The sequence below is a fragment of the Equus caballus genome, chromosome 1, assembly GCF_041296265.1.
Source record: "Equus caballus isolate H_3958 breed thoroughbred chromosome 1, TB-T2T, whole genome shotgun sequence".
NCBI lineage: Eukaryota > Metazoa > Chordata > Mammalia > Perissodactyla > Equidae > Equus > Equus caballus.
In genome coordinates, this window is record NC_091684.1 from 136,131,984 (window position 1) to 136,149,290 (window position 17,307).

The 17,307-nt window shown below is 47.0% G+C and overlaps 1 long non-coding RNA gene across 2 annotated transcripts; it reads right to left on the minus strand.

The window, feature by feature from the left end:
* Window positions 1–612: 612 nt before the first annotated feature.
* On the minus strand, window positions 613–9,860 carry LOC138924579 (uncharacterized). Of its 2 annotated transcripts, none has more exons than XR_011439549.1 (3): window positions 8,473–9,860; window positions 4,673–4,878; window positions 613–912 (listed from the first exon to the last, which is right to left on the minus strand). It is a non-coding gene; the product is annotated as an uncharacterized lncRNA (long non-coding RNA). The 2 variants fall into 2 exon arrangements; XR_011439548.1 differs by having other exon boundaries at window positions 4,673–5,486.
* Window positions 9,861–17,307: the final 7,447 nt, after the last annotated feature.

Here is a 17,307-nt window from a genome sequence, read left to right on the forward strand (position 1 = left end):
AAAGCCAGGTGGACACAGGGGAGGGAGCAAGGACAGTAATGGAGAAAGCCAAGCAACCTGCCAGCCCTGCCACTTGACCCTGAACACCCTAACACCCGACTGCCTGGCCTTGGCCACATGCTGGTTCAGTCCTTGCCAGAAGTGGGAAGTCCCCCCCTACCCCCATGTGACCCCAGGGGGCCATTTGCATGTTCGAGCTTCACTTCTGAACTCCTGGCTCACTTGGCAGCTGCTCCTGCTCCTCCCCTGGAGGCTGAGGCTGAGCTTAGCATATCAGCGATGCTCTCCTCCCACCCTGGCCTCCCGCCTCCCTTCTCTCAGTCCAGCACATGATCCCTAGTCACCTGCCCACCCCAGGCTCCTCCGCACTCTGCTCCCTTCTCATTAGCTCAAGCTCCTCTTAATTCAGCACTAATGCCTTTGGCTCTGATTTAACCGTTTCCCTGGAGAGTCCTGATGTGATGTTTCTTAAGCCCATTTTGCATCGATAGTCTACAGGGTTCTGTTTCTTGGTTTCAGGCTCTTAATGGGCTTTCAGAATTTTCTGCCTCGGCTTTTCCTCCCCTTCACAAGAAAAGATATGATTATTAATAAGGAGACCTTTTTCTCTTAATTAGTGTTTCATTTTACTCATTTAAAGGAGTGTTTGTACAGCCAGGTGGGTGTTTCTCTCTTCAGTCACTGCTTGCATCCAGTAGAATGGAAGTTCCACGAGGACGGGGGCCCCATCCGTCTTGTTTCCCGTTTCCCTCTAGTCTGCCACAGTGCTTGGCCCACGCAGGGCGGGCAGGGAATCTCTGTTGAATCAGTGAAGGATGAGATCCTGCCCAGCATGCATAATCACTTCTCCAAGGGAGCGGGTATTCAGGGCTCCATCTTTGAATGTTCGAGAAGCTATCTCCCACTGCAATGCTGGAACACAGTATGTATTTGTTGGGTGGGGAAAACTTACATACACACACACATGCATACATAATTCTGTTTGTCCAACAGGGCAGACATTAACACCCTAAATAATGCCCCATATTTATCCTGAGGCTTTGTTTACCCCTGAAACAATGGCACACGCCCCAAGATGTATGGTGCTTCTCTTTGAGAAACAATGATTTTGGGCTGACCAGACTGGATCATGGTTGAGCCCAGAAGGTGGGAGCCCCGGGCTAGGGACAATAGGGAAAGGAGGGGACCTTTCAGATGAGGGGGAAGAGCGACGAGACGGTGAGGGGAGGGGATCAGAAGCTACTCCCAGTGAAGGAATTTGAAGCCCCTGAGGGGTCATTTCATTGCAAGATGGAGCAGTTTCCCACCCTCCACTCTTCTTAGTAGGTCAGATAATGTGGAACTAAGCAACGCTCTCCTCTCCAGGTGACAGGCAAGGTATAAACACAGGAGAATGCTCTGCCATAGATGCAGTAGGGCCAAGATTCACAGACTACAGGATGGAAGCTGCTGGAAGTTCAAGAAGGAAGGGTGCTGGGAAGAAGCAAAGGCTCATGCCACTTTCTGTTTCATAAAATACAATGATGGACATGCAGTAACTGCGGCAGAGGGAACCCACGTTTACTTTCACTCTCTCCCCAGACCCTACTAAGATAACAATAAAGGAATAAAAATAAAAGCACAAATCCACATTGAGCAAGAGTAAACGGTGATGACATCACACAGGAGATTCCGATAAGATTTTTGAGGCTGGGAGGTAAAAGAAGTGGTGGCAGAGAACTCAAGAGATGGGAGTCAGTCAGGGCCTCTGTAAAGGCGAGGGAGTGGTGGCGGGCTGGGGAGATGAGATGGGACAAGCAGCTTCTCACTAGGGAAACCCAGAAAGACTCCGGAGCTGGAGGCCCCAAGGACCCCTGGAGGCCGGGTGTGGGGTGGGGATGAAACAGCAGAACCGGTAGGAATATGTAGTACGTGCTGTGGTGTATCACCCAGGTGCTCCCTCAGGACCCATTTCCCCAGCTTCTGGGAATGCCGTTGGTTGACAGCTCTCAAGGAAAGTTCCTCACCAGGAGTTAGCCTCAACCAAAGAGAGCACCTTGCCCAAGGTCACATCCTCTCCCGGGGGGAGCCACACATCCAATGACGGGTCAACGCAGGGGTACAAAGGCCCCACTCCCTTCCCCGAAGATGGGAACACTCTGAAGGAGCATCCCGGCTCCAGAGATTCCTGTGGACCAGCTGAAGTCCTTGTTGCCGTGGTACCACAGTTCAACTCCCCCCTCTGCCAATGTTATTTCCTTCACTCCTCCCAGGTATTGATCCCAAGGGCACTCTCAAATAAACCTGCTGAATACGTATCTCTGTCTCAGAGTCTACTGCCCAGAGAACCTAAAAGGTTTGCTGCCAGAAGTGGTGCAAAGGAGCAGACTCTGAGATGGAATTGTGGAGCGGGGTTACCTACCGCTGGCTGCCTGGCAATGAGGACTCCAATGTAGTGGTGATGGAGTATGGATATGGTAGTGGAGTACAGATAAATCCTGGCGTGCTGTCTTGGTGCAATTGTTAAAACTTTCATTAATTGTGCATGGGAATGGGATGGCAATGGGAGGTAATATCCTGATGGGGGCAATATCTGAGACATTTGAGAAGTTCTGGGGAAGCAGTAATTATAAAGACTATCAAGTTAAATGGCTATTGCTAAGGGCAATCAATGCATTGGAGAAAGAAATAAAAGGCTGAGGGTGATTAATCACCAATTAAAGGCTAAGTCTGAAAGTGAGCCCAATTGGCAGCATATGAAAAGACTTCTTCGACTCTTGCAACTGGAGGGCAGGAAAAGCTGAGGATCAGATCCAGGACTTAATTATAAGGGTAGCAGCACTCTAGAGGAGGTTGAATTCTTGACCTCAGAAAGTCTGTCCTGCCAAGGTCAGGGCCATGATTGGGAAGAAGTGGGACTCTGAGAACAGGCTGGAGCCGTCTGGGTTGACGTGCTCAAAAGTCTTGGATCTTCAGATCCCTCTGGACTTTGTGAGCCCACAGCAGTAGAACTCCTCTTTCTGTTAAAAGATCGCACTCTTCCCTTGCTTGAACTTGGTGCAAAGGCCTCTCCTTTGCAAGGCAATGCACAATTTTCTCAGGATCTACTCCCCCTCACCTCCTGATCACCAGCCCAATCATGGCACATCTTTTGGAGTGGGGGCATATAGGGAGGCAGGTAATAAATGGAGTCTTGACCCAGGTAACTCACAATGGGTCAACTAGGTCTACAGACCTACCCATTGTTCATTTCCTAGACTTCAAATGTATATTGTAATGGACATACTTAGCAGTTGGCAGAACTACTCCTTGACATGTGGGGTGAGAGTTATTGTAGTGGAGGAGGCCAAGTAGTGGAAGCCTCTAAAACTGTCTCCTCACCAAGAGCCAAGGCAGTAAATAAAAAACTATCACATTCCAGGGAGAAAAGAATAGATTCGTCTAGGTCTCTAGACCTAGAGGATGTGGGAATGGGAAAGGTGGAGAATGGTCTGCATCATTTCCCCTTTCAATTCAATAGTCTGACCCCCCCCCACCAACTTAAACCAGACAGATCTTGGAGGATGACAGTGGACTATACGCAGACTCAAATAAGTGATAACCCTAATTGCAGCTGCTGTGCCAGATGTGATCTTTGTTGGAGTAGATTAACATAGCCTCAGGTACATAACATATGGCCACTGATTTGGTGAATGCCATCTTTTCCAGCTCTATCAGGACTGAGGATCAGAAGTATTTTACACTCGCTTGGGATGGATAACAGTATACATTTGTGATTTTAAACCAGAGCTGTGGTAACTTTCCACCCTCTGTCACACTTTAGTCTGAAGGGACCTGGACCACCTGGCCATTCCACAGCTTACCACCTTGGCTCACTCTATTGATGACATGATGCTACTGAGACTGAGTGAGCAAGAATCGTGGAGGCTTTGGTAAAATATGTGCTTCAGAGTTTGGGAGGTCAAGCTTACAAAGATTCAGGGCCTGGCCACAGGAGTTTTTAGAGGTACAGTGGTCGGGGACCTTCTGGGACATCCTCTTCCAAGTAAAGGACTTGTTAGTCACCTTGCATCTCTCATCATTAAGAAAGAACTACAACCCCTATTAGGCTTCTTTGCGTTCTAGAGTCAGCATATTATGTGCTTGGGAACACTGCTCTAACCCAACTACCATGTAACATGAAAGGCTGGTGTCTTTGAATGGGGTCCAGAGCAGGGCAGGGTTCTATAGTAGGTCCAGGCTGCGGTGTAAGTGGCCCTGCAATTTGGGCCATACCGCTTGGAAGACACTATGATCTTAGAGGCATCAGTGGTGGGACAAGATGTCACATGGAATTTCATGGAATTTATGGAAAACACCAATTAGAGAATCACAATGTAGACACACAGGATTCTAGAGTAAAGCTGTTCCAACTGCAGTGGAGAGTGACACATCTTCTGAAACTCAGCTCCTGGTGTCCTTCTGGGCCCTAGTGGAGACAGAGCACCGAGCTACAGAGCATCAAGTACAAGTGTCCATGTAACCAGAACTGCCCTTTGAGAGCCGAGTTTTGTCAGACCCATGCAGTCATAATGTCAAGTGAGCCCAGCAGCAGTCTATCATAAGAGTGAAGTGGTACTTCTGGGGTTGGGCATGAGCAGGTCAGAGGGAGCAAGAAGCTGCATGAGCAGGTGGTTCAGACCTTACGTCATACCTCACTGTTGCATTGGCTCCTCTTGCTAAGCTCGCATCTATGGTTGCACCTGTGACTAGGCCGTGGAGAAGAAGGCCTCAGTTTGGCTCCTGGGTGGATTGGCTAGGAAGCTGGATGCAGTTGAAAATGCACTGCTGTTCTGCTGCAGTCCCACTACAGTTCGGCCGCGGGTGTCAGTCCTTCCAGGCTGTGCATCTGGCCACCTACTTTGTGTGGAGACAGAAGTGACGTGAGGCAAAAATGGAGAAGGACTCATCCATGGGCAGTGGCCATACCCCCAGTAGATGGAATTGATGGTTCTGAGAGCCCAGGAGTGGCAGAGCCCTGCCTATCATCACTCCCATCCACCACATCCACATGGGGAGTTTAAGGTTCTTTTCACTGAAACTTTAGGCTTAGCATGTGTCAAGGTCCTGGCTTCTGGGGGAGCATGCTTCCACTGGAGACACAGCAAGAGTTCCATTAAACTTCAGCCTATGACTGCTGCCTGATCACTTCGGGCTCTTTGCGCCAAAGACCAGTAGGCAAAGAAGGAGGTCACCACCCCGGCAGGAGGAGCCAACTGATAATCAGGAGAGGGTGAGGCTACTCATAAAATGGGGGCATGGAGGGCTACAGAGGCACTCAGGTGATCCTCTGGGGTATCTCTTGGTGCTCCATTGCTCAGCCTCCACAGATAACTGACAAGAGCAACCTCCACAGCTTGAGAAGGGCATGATGACAAGGGCTCAGGTTCTTCAGGGATGAGGGGCTGGGTCACCTCCCCAAGTTACCCATCTGGTCCAGCACAAGCACTCCCCAAGGTGAGATAAATCTAGAAAGGGGAGTAGAAAAAAAAGATGAGAGATAGCGTAACAGCCTTGAGACCAGCTTCAGTGATGGTGGGCATGTGGGTGAGGGGCATAACTTTCTCCTTCTGTGTTTCCCCGGGAAAAAGAACCAATCAGAATCCTAGAGGGCCCTGTGAAGGCAGGTCGCTGGAGCAGTGCGGGGTGCATTGCCGTGGTTGCGGCGGTGTGCTGCCCTGCTGCCCCTCAGCCTCCAGCTTCTCATTTCCCCAGCTTGCTGAGGGTATTGGTCACTCTCAGCTCAAGTCTCTCTCCAGGAATTGAGCTCTTAGTTAAAGAGAATCCTCTTGCCCAAGGCCACCAGCCCTCTCCGGGGAGAGCCCCCTTCAGATGACTGCACAGTGAGGGAGCAGGAAGGCCCAGCCCTCTTGTCTGGGAACAAGGCAATTGTGCAGGACCGTTCCAGCTCCAGGGCTCCCTGGGATCTGCCGAGTCTTCTGTGCTGGCTGCAGTGCCCCTCCTCGCTCTGCCCAGTCCTGCTTCCCTCACTCTGGGCGCAGTGACGCGTCCCACGGGCACTCCCCAGGACACTTCCTGCAGGCGAAACTCAGCGTCTGTGTCCCAGGTACTCGCCTGATATGGTGTGTAACAGAAAAAGTTAGACCATGGGTTTCCTTCCCTCTCAGTGCCACCAAGCCACTATTTCTCCCCCAGCCAGCAGAAGAGAGCTTCCCTCTTGGAGAGACTAAATGGGAGAGCCCTGGCCCGAGGGAAGCAGGCACCAGTGCAGGTGGGACTGAGTGCAGGTCTGGATAGTGATGGTGGCACCCTCTCTGCCACTTGGCTCCCAGAATTCTGGAGGCCAAGCTTGGGGTCCCCTTCTCCCTCTTCCTTCCCTCATGGCAGAAGGTTGGACGATTGTTTTTCTGGGGAACCAGCAGACCCAATAGATAATTATTCCAGATGCTGGCAGGTGGGAGTACCACAAAGAATGGGCTGGTCTCCCTCTCATCATCCTATAGTGAAACCACCCCCCAGGCGCTGAGAGCATCGCAACCCCGCTAGCATCTTGTGAGGAAGTATGTATATAAGGACAAGGATTTCAGCTATCGGAGGACCGTCTCTAACTTGAAAGACAGATGTCAGGATGGAACCCATGGAAAGGGAACTCAGTAGAAAGACAAACAACGTAGGCAGGAAATGAAAACTTCAAATGAAAAAGCACGATCTCGGAGAGGTAAGTGAAGACATGCTGTCTATGCAACAAAACCAGGATGCCATACAAAAGGAGCAGTCAGAGAGGCTCTGGAAATTACAGCTTCCATAGCAGAAGGAAAAATTGTGATGGCCAGAGGAGGGGAAGTGTGTGTGTGAGTATGCATGAGTGTGAGTGTGTGCATGTGTGTGTGTGTGTGTGAATGGGTGTATAAAAAATTAAATCCTCATTTTCCATAGAAGGAAGATTTTAGATTCATCTAATTTTTTTTTAGATCAAGAACTGGAAGTGTAAACATTTGACTTTAGAAATACGAAGAAGACATAGCTAAAAAACAGTGGTTGCCTCTAGGTTTTTGGAAATCAGGGCTGCGAGGGCGTGGGGCAGGGGTCTGCTCTTTTCACTGAAAGCCTTGTTGGAATTATTTGGCAGTTTAAATTATAAACTTGTATTACCTTGTGAAAAATGCAAATTAAATTTAAAAATTAATGACAGTGGGATTTGAAATCTGAACAATTTGGGCTGCGGTCTAAATTTTGCCATCTACTCCCTGGGTAACCTTAGTAAGTGCCTCAGTTTCCACATTTATAAAATAAAGACCAGGAGGCTTGCTTTTCAGGCTGTTCTGAGAATTCTGCCAGAAAATGAACGTGGAAGCAAGTTTTTACCTGGAAAGCTCTGTACGAAGGAAGGTTTTCTTACCGCTGGATTTGGCCGGTGAAACAGGCTGTGTGGTTGTGCTTTTTGGACGGCCGCGTTCAAAAAGGCAAATCCCTTTTGGTTGTAAGACTTTAAGTGCCTCCTTCTGAGACAGATTGTCTCATCAGAAAGACTAACATATCTGGATGATTTGCAAACCAGCCACCAGCTAAATCTGCCGCCTCCTGAAATAGTTTTGGGATATCTCTAGGACAGGCCCAGCCCCAGACACATTCATGAAGGCAGCCAAGACGTCTCTGGCATCCCCACTCCCTCCTGGCCTGCAGTCTCTCTAGCCCCCACCTCAGACACCCAGGACCCCTGCACCCTACTCTCCCCCCCCAGTCTTCCCTTTCCGAACAAAACCTGCTCTCTGGGAAGAAGACAGAACAGAACCAAACGGCAGGGATGTAATTGGCCGATGGTAGCTTATGTCAAACTACCCTTTTCCCAGGAGAATATGTATTTAAACATGGAATAAAGTATCAAGCTAAACAAATAAAGCTCTAATTGTGAATTAATGCAGAAACTAGACCTTAAAGAAGTATATTTTTGGAAGTGATGACATCCTAGTTCTTCTAAAATTATCTCACACACATAAATAGAGCTGGAATCTCTATTTCCCCATAGAGGCGGCCCCCTACATGATGGACCCTGTTCTGAAGTCCCAGACAGGGTTTGTGTACTTTAAATTCACAGAGTCCTGGGACTTCATGGTTAGTCCTTGGAAGGAATCTTCTCAACTGCCTTCCTGGTGCAAGAAGTCCCTTTCCAGCGTCCCTTGACATGAGATCATTCCTTCTCTATGCCAGTGGTGACCTTCTTCCTTCAAGGTTTGATCTCATGCAGTTGTTGGGTGGTCTTATTATTAGAAAAGACTTCTGGGGGCCGGCCCTGTGGCCTAGTGGTTAAGTTTGGCACATTCCGCTTCGGCAGCCTGGGTTTAGTTCCCGGGTGCAGACCTACAACACTCATCAGCAGCTGTGCTCTGGTGGCCACCCACATACAAAATAGAGGAAGACTGGCACGGATGTTAGCTCAGGGTGAATCTTCCTCAAGCAAAAAAAGAAAGAAAGAAAGAAAAGGCTTCCTCTTACCAATTTGAATTCTATCTTCCCTGATGTTACCTCCTTGGTCCGATTTCTGCCTCTGAATCAAAAGAGAACAGCAAGCAGAGCCTCCTTCTCCACGATGGCTCTTGGTTTATCTGAAGACGTTGTTCCGGTTCGCATTTTCCAAAGTGTGTCCCACTGAACACTAGTTCCAAGGGATGTTGCTAAGAGGTATGCGATGAGATGGTTGGGCAGTCAAACAGGTTTGAAGAATGCTGAGCTAATTGAAGTTACACAGGTTTCTTAACAGCAGGACTTCGGGGCCCTTTAATAAGCTAACACACCAAATCGTGCACTGAGAATGGGATTTAGAATGCTATGTTTTTCAAACTTGTGTAGCCTTAGAATGCTCCTTTAGTGGGTGTCTTATGGGATTAGTATTGGGGAATACGGCAGAACAAACTCTGTATTGCGAGTCACTGGTGTGCAAAAGCCAGCTTCTACTGACTCCCAACAGCCGACTGTGCACATCTCTCCCCAACTCTGCATTCAGTGATGGCACATTGGGAGCTTGAAATTGGCCACAGTGGGAGTGATGACACCACAGAAACTGGCAAATGCTACAAATCAAGGCTCTGTATTCCCAGAGAGCTGACTGTTAAACGTTTACCGGTACACCATTCAATCAGAGGCCTTGTGGAAAGCCACCGCCTACTAGACCCGGGATGAGTCACCCTGCCTCTCTGGGTGTCTGCCCTTCTCCATCTGAATTTGTGAACTCAACCGTCCTTTTCTGCTCTGAGACCCTGTGACTCCTCTCAGAAGGGTCTTCTAGGTTCAACATACCCAGTCCATTAGCCCATTTTTCGTACGCCATGATTTCCAAGTCTCTCACCACCCTGGCTTGCTGCTCAAGACCAATGACCTCCATGTGGTCAATTTCCCTTTCAAATAGAAGCTTCTGGAAGGAGACCTCATCCTCCTGCTGTGGCCGGGACAATGTGAGCTGGTGAGCTCTGGAGCACCCAGGTAAGGGTCAGTATCTACTGTGAAACCTTGAGTAATTAGACTGTCTGTGCCTCAGTTTCCTGAGCTGTAATCTTGGTAAATAATGGTACTTAGCAATATGATTATTATCAGGATTAAATAAAAGAACATATGTAAAGTGCTAAGGATAGTGTCTGGCACATAAAGGACAGCTTTCATAACTTGTTGTTGCTATCAGTGAATTACAACACTCTTTCCCATGGCCGTAGATGCCCTTGGTGCCCTGCCCAGATCCTCTCTGCCTGGCCAGTTCTCTCAACCCACAGATGTTGTGAGTGTTCAGTGGTAACAGCTCACCACTGCACTCTTCTCTGGAGCATCTCTCTCAGCAGACCCGTCTCCTCTACAAGAGACACCTGAGGGGTCACAGTCTTCTCCCACCTCCCCTCAGGGTCAAGCCCACAGCCAGTCACTGACTGACACAGGGATACAAAAGCCTGACTTCCCTGGGGGACAGCTCCGTGATGCTGTTCGTACTCCAGAACTACCTGAGATCAGACTTCAGCTGGGTTCCAGCGGAAACCAAGTCTTTGTTTAGCTTCATCTTCTGCATCCCTTACTTTCTTACAGCTTTCTCTGGAGACCACTTCCTCCATAAATGAAGTACACAGGAATACCTGTCTCAGGCTCTGCTTCTAGGAACCAGACCTAAGATACCCACTGAGCCTGGATTCAACCTAAACATATGGTCTTATGTAGATCCTGCCCATGATCAGAGTTGGCATGAGAAGGGAAACCTATTGCTCACTCCTGCCTCCAGATCTTGCCCTCTTCCTGGCTTGGTTGGAAGTCTGTGAGAGGGCCATCACAGGTACTGGGATGACCTGAATGAAGCACAAATATGAAACTGAACATTGGTTAGCAAGTAGAGACGGACAGATGAGACTAGACAGACAAAGCAGGACTGAGGAATACATGGCCTTAAGTGCTAGGCCAAGGTATTGAACCTTGATTAAAAATGTCCAAGATTTGAGTCAGGTGACCAACATTCCAGTGCCAGCTCTATCCCTCAGTAACTGTGTGAACTTGAGAGATGATTATAAATCTTACATGAGATAACACTTTGTACATTTTAAAGTGGCTGTGGTTGACACTTGTTTTTGCTTGTCAAGCACCTCTTTTCCCCTTTTCTGATATTGGCATCTATGCGGCTTGGGTGGGGCTTATGTCAACATCTCCCCTGAAAGGTGGATGAGTTATTATGATTGGTCCGGAGGTGGGCATGTGACCCAAATCAGGCCAATGATAGTTATCCCTGTTTTAGGAAAGAGCTACTCTCTCCTTCTTGTCGCTCTGTTTTTAAGGTTCATGTAAGCCTGGAATTGCTACAGGCCATTGATGTCACCACATAGAGCAAGCTGCTCTGGGAATGAAGCCAACATGCAGGAAAGCAGAGACCTCTGTTCCTGGCAACATATACCTAGAAAACTCAAAATCCCTCCCTCAGAAAATTCCTTTAAAAAGTTATATATAAATTCTAACAAATATATATAAGATGCCTGAGCTTGCAAAATACATAGAGAATCACAGGAGTCCAAAATAAAGATGAGACAAAAATCAGAGCATTTGGCATGTAAACTGAAGCTGCAGCCGTCTTAGGGCAGGGATAGGCTGTGTCAACATCTATAACGTGGACTTGTGATTGGATCCTCACAGGGAGCAGAAAACAAGGTTTTGAAACTGTGCTGAACTTGAAATGAGAACGCTGCATAAAGGTGGGATTCTTCAAGCATCATGCCTGGAGCAAGCGGGTGGGCTAGAAAAACACCCTACACAGCGATGACAACAGGAAAGCTGTGTGTCTTGGCCTGAGCTCTGCAGAGAGGGAGTCTCCCCTGATAATTTATAATGCAAGTCTGTCTTATGAGGGGTTGAAGTATGCGGTGGTACTACCTGCAAGGTCTGGGAATCCCCAAATCTATAAATTAACATAAAAGTGATGCTAGGATAGATAGGGATGCCCCTGGGGGATTGGTTACAAGAAAACTTAGAATTTTTGGCAACATGCCATTAACCCAAAGGCTTCTCCACAGATGAAGCTCCATTGAAAGTAGACTCATAATCCTATATAACAAAACACACGAGTCTGTCCACCTTGAGTGAGAGTCTGGAGATTCAACAAAGAGCAATATTAGACCCTAACACCCTCCACTCACAGAAACTCTAGTCTATAAAAATAAGTATGCTTGAAATGAATCAATACATAAAAGGAGAAATCAATAACATAAGAAAGAACGTGACAATATGAGAAAATAACTTTCACATTGAAAAAGGAACCCAATAGAATTACTAGAAATGAAAAAATATAGTCATTGATACAAAAAATGAAGTGGATAAGTTCAAGAGAAGATTAGACACAATTAGAGAGAAGATTAGTGAACTTGAAAATAAGTCTGAGGAAAATACTTAGCATGTGGAGAGTTAAAGAGATAGAAACATGAAAGAGTGGTTAAGAGATATGGAGGACAGGACAAGAAGGCCTCACATATATCACATGGGAGTTTTTACACAGAAAAATGGAGAGAATGAGAGAAAGGCAATACTAGACAATGTAATGGATAAGAATGTTATAGAATTATGGATAAGCATTAATCCTCAAACTTGGGAAACACAGAGAGTCCCAATCAGGATAAATAAAAATAAACCCACCCCTTGAACACCACACATTGTACTAAAACTGAAGAGCACCAAAGACAAAGAGCAGGTCTTAAGACAGGTAACAGAGAAAAGATAGATTATTATAAAGGAGTGACAATTAGCAACTATAGAAGCAACAGCAACTTTCAGTAGCAACTACAGAAACAAGGAGAACATGCAATAATATCTTCAAAGAGTTGAGGAAAAAACCCTGGCAAATGAGAATGCTAACTGAGTCAGAAAAAAGGGAAAGTGAAGGCATTTCAAACAAAGACTAACAAGGTTTGCTATCAACAGATTCTCTTTGAAAGACCTATGGCAGAATTGTTTTAGGAAGAAGAAAATTCTGCCTAGAAGCAAGGACTGAGATGCAGGAAGAAGTTGATAAGTAAAGAAAATGATAAACATGTGGAGGAATCCAGTCAAATATTTTCTGTATAGAATATTGTGATAATATTAAATAATTATAGGATATAAAACAATGTGTTTCCAAAGTACTGGATAAGAATAACATGTATGATGGGAAGGGACCAATAGCGGTGAAAGTGTTCTAAGGTCTTATATTGTTTGATGACGTGGATTTTTATTAACTTCAGACTTTATTAACTCAAGTAGGCATGGTAAAAAACACCAAGGAAGCCACAAAAATGATGTAAGCTACAAACCAGTAAAAGGAAAAGGAGGAAATAAAGAAAAAAAGTCACTCAATCAAATAGAAAAAAGACAAAGAAATGTCGAAAAACACAGTAAAAAGGAATGCAAAAAATAAAACAGTATAAATAAGTCCAAATAGATTAGTAATCACAATAGATCATAACAGATTTAAATTTCTGGTTAAAATAGAGACTATCAGATTGGATTTAAGAAATTTCAGCTCTAGATTGTTTATAAGACATGCATAAATCATAAGGACACTGAAAAGTTGAAAGTAAAAGAACAGGAAAATGTTGCCACAAAGGAAAGCAGAGTTGAGAGACAGAGGAAAAGAGATGTTCTTCGCAGCATCAGTTAAACCTCAGAACCCAGCCTTTGACCCTTGAATATGTGGTTATGGGAACTTGTAAAGGTGCCAACCCTCCCCGCCAGCTTGTCCATTTGAGTTGGATGCTTTCCCTCGCAGTCAGAAGATGACTGATCATCGCAGAGGGGGACACGTGCAACTTGGGATCTTTGTTACTCTATGAAAGACAAGATGAGAGTCATGCTTTAGAAAAACTTAGTCTGGTGATGAGACCAAGAGAGGATTGGAGAGGGGAGAGCTTGGAAATCACGCAGGCAGGAGGTGAGGAGAGCTGGATTAAGGAAGTGCCAATAAAACTGGAGAAGAAATGAGAAGGTCCCCAGAAACCTGAGCTGAAAGCTTGACTTGTCTAATCTGAAAAGCCTTCAGTCACCCAGCCCCTGAGTGAGTGCTAGGGTTTGTAAGACATTAATTGTGGGGCTTCTCTGTCCTGAAGAGAGCTTTTGAAAATATTTCTAGGTGCCCAGCCAACCTAACAAAGGTAATTAAAAAACAAAATAAAGCAAACAAAAAACCAAAAAGATAATAGCAAGAATACTTCAGTCACATCTTAGACCAAAGTGATGAGGATGTCTGAAAATCAATCACGTGAGGTCAAGAGCTCAATAAACGTAAATACAGCTCTGCTCTGCACCTAAGACTTGTTGACATATATGTTTCTAGGCAGAAACCCAGGAACATGGGCAAATGGGACACGCTGGGGTATCTGCTATCTTTCTGAGCTTCATTTCTCTTGTATATTAAATGGGGCAATTGGACCAGCTCTCCAATATTCCTTCTCACTTTGACATTCTGTGAGTCTATATTTTTTCTTTTCTTTTTTCAAGTATGAGGTACTGGAGTAGAGAAGTGTATGTGGCTCTTTTAGTGCCTCCAAGTGTGTATGTGTGAACAACCAGCACGTGTGGGCCTGTGTTTTCCTCTCAGTGTCTCCCCACGGCTCCAGATGCCTTCCTTTGTGTGCACACTATCATTTGCCTGTTCCTTCCTCCCTCTCCTCCTTCTCTCGCTGCCCCCTTTTTCTCTCCCTGCAACTCTGTGAGACGCATGAACATTTCTCAGTTATGTGATGTTCTCAGCAGGAGGATGGAGCCAAATAATGGTGTTTCTAGTTATTACTCTGATGAATCACAAGGGAACAGCCTCCACCAAGGTAGAACGGCTTGCATAAAATATGTTCATTCAATTAAAAAAAAAAGAAATTGAAAAATAAGATACTGCCAACATGGGGCTCTGAGTTATGTAGGGTTTATGCAGCGATTCCATTTGCAATTCAAGCAAGAAACACACCAGAAAGGCACCTGGGAGCAAGCTCCTTGGCTTGGGGAAAAGGATCCCACTGCTAGCTAAAAATCCTGTGCCTCAGATGAAGTTTCCGGAATAAGGAAGGGGGAAGTAGAGATAGTCTTGGCCTCCCCTAGCCTAGTCTAAACAAGAGATTCTGTGCTAGAGATGCTGTGGTCCCTAATAGGGAGAACTGGTTGGCCTGTGACCTCTACTGCCCAGATGGCCATGTTTTAGACCATGTGACTTCCTGCCTCATTGCCTCAGGTGATTGGCTCAGGCATGGTCACCTGACTCAAAGACACCAGACTGACCCATGAGGTGCCCTGGCACAAAAAGATGAGCCAAGCCAATTGGATTCTGTTTTGCTCTGACCCTGGAGTTGCACTTGGACCTGGTACCAAGAACCATGGAGAGAATGAAGCAGTTAACAGTGGAGCCTGTGAGGGAGGCCAGGTCATGGTGGCCATGTACAAACTGAAGCTATGAGGGAGTAGAGAGTCAAAAAGTCAGGGGATGAAAGTCAGGAGACCGCAGAGGTGCCACGTGATGGGCAAGAACATGCGGTCCACAGGAGGCAGTGAGAGGAGCTATGTGCCAGGCATTGTTCTGGAAGCTGAGAAAGAGACGAAAGCCCTTCTCTTCATGCAGCTCATGTTTTAATGGGCTGTCTTTGAGGGGCTGCTGTCATTGGCATCTCTGACCTGCGTGATCACACTTGGTATCGTTCCCTACCAATTTCGTTTTCCCCAAGCCCCAGACAATTGTACTTTGGGAATATCAGCTCCCACTACATGGCAGGATTTTGGTTGCAAGCAACAGAAATGAACTTTCACTAACTTAAGCCAAAGAGGAATTTTGAGGCTCATGAAGCTAGGAAAGGTATGAGGGCAGCTCAGCAGAATTGAAGACAGAGCTTTAGGAATCAGAGCTCTCTCATTCTAGCCTTCTCTCATTTATGCTTATTGTTCTTGACTACCTTCTGCAGACCGACCACAGACGGCAGGGAAAATGGCTGCCATCAACCCACATTCACACTGTCCCAGCTCAGGCTCCTCTGTAAAAAGAGAGCGATCCCAGGGAAGATTCTGATTGGCTGATTCTGACTGGGTCAGGAGCATCCTGAGACCAATCACTGTCACCAGGAACAAGGCACCATAACTAGTCAGCCCTATATACAGAGAGGTAGGCATCTTTACAAGATAAAGGGAGATAAAGGAAGAAATATGAAAGGAAGCAACAATAGTTATCTTAGTCTAATAGACTGTCAAAAAGAAAACTCCGAATGGCCAAGGCCAGATTTTGGCCCCGGGCCCCTACCTCACTGCTGGCCTTCCCAGATGTGGAGCAGCCCTTGGAGAAACCCCTGGACAGAGCGCTATGTAACTTTGAGTCTATTTACTAATCGCCTCCGAGAAGGTGGCTGCTGGAATACATTAGAGTAACTCGATTGTAAGATTTTAATGACATAACATTGAGACCTCGGGAGGCCTGAGCCCTGCAGTCGATCAATTCACATACCTTTCACTCAGACCCAAGTGACTGAAAATCATTTTGCTCCCCGAGCTCTTAAAGGTCAGGAGTTGAATGCTTCAAGAAAATCTCTTTCTCTATCACAGGAAACCTCCTGCATTTAGCATCTTGTCAATCAGGAGCACCCCAGGAGGCCTCACAAGGGGAGTGTGGAGAAAATGTGGTCTGTGTTTCTTTCTTCCTTTTTTTTTTGGCTAGGCTGCTGTGTGTGTGGTGGGATGCTGGCTGGGGGGAGCCCAGATAAGCCCAGGTTGTTAGAATTTACTTGTCTTCTCCCAAGCTGTTGTGTGGTGCCAAGTTTGAACTCTCAGAGCAATAAAGCCCTTTCCCCTCAAAAAAGGTCTGTTCCAGCTTCTGTTCCAGTTTGGGAGAGAGACGGGAAAGGTGGGTCACCACTGAGATGGGGGCACCCCCACTCGTCTCTTCAAGAAAACCCTCCATTTCACACGGGCTCCTGTGGCTCAGGGCAGGTGTCCAAAATGCAGATGAAGCCGCAGCGCCTGGGTGCCCCAGCTTGGCAGGGAATCTGAAGCTATGTGTCCCCCTCTGCTAACTGGCCTGCAGCTTAATGACATGCAAATGGGAGGGACACTGTCTGTCAAATGGGGCCTAATCCCTTTGTTCCTCCCTGCCAGCCGGGCAGCCTTTTCTGAACCGGTTTTGGCTGCGGAGACAGCTGCGAGGGGCTAATGGGGAGCGCTGGGCAACGCGCGCTGGTTGCCTGGTAACCGCGCGACTCTCAGGGGCCTCAGGCGGCGGCGGCTCTGCGGCCAGCCCCACAGAAGCGGGGGTTCCTCCGCCTGCCTCCGGGTTCACGTCCAGGGAGCGGCCAGCCTCCCCAGGATGTGGGGTTCTGTGAGGGGCGCGTGACCCTGAGCAGGGGCCTTCTCTGGGCTTCAGTTTCTTCACCTCAAAGATGAGGCAGTTCTTCAAAGTGTTTCACCAAGGAGGAGGGAGCCTCAAGGCCAGCCACCATGGCCAACTCAGCCTGAGCCGCTCAGTTCTTCTGTCTTATAAGTGGGGGGTCTGAGTCAAAAGAAATTTTTTTTTAGAGATTCATCTGCTAAAATAAATATTTGAAAGGCAATAGATTCAATGATCTACTGTCCCCTTCCCATCTCTGGTGGGCTGTGCTTTGCCGGTTAGATACACACCCCCAGAGAGCCTCATCTCTGCATTTCATAGATGGTAAAATTGAAGTCCAGAGAGGAGAAGTGAGTTTCTCAGAATCACACAGCTAGTTAGTGTCATGCTGAGATCAAACTGCAGCCTGCAGATCCTAGATGGGAGTGCTTTCTGCTGAAACTCACTGCCTAAGAGGCAGGGTAGGGTTAGGAGAGAGGTCTGGGCCCTCCGTG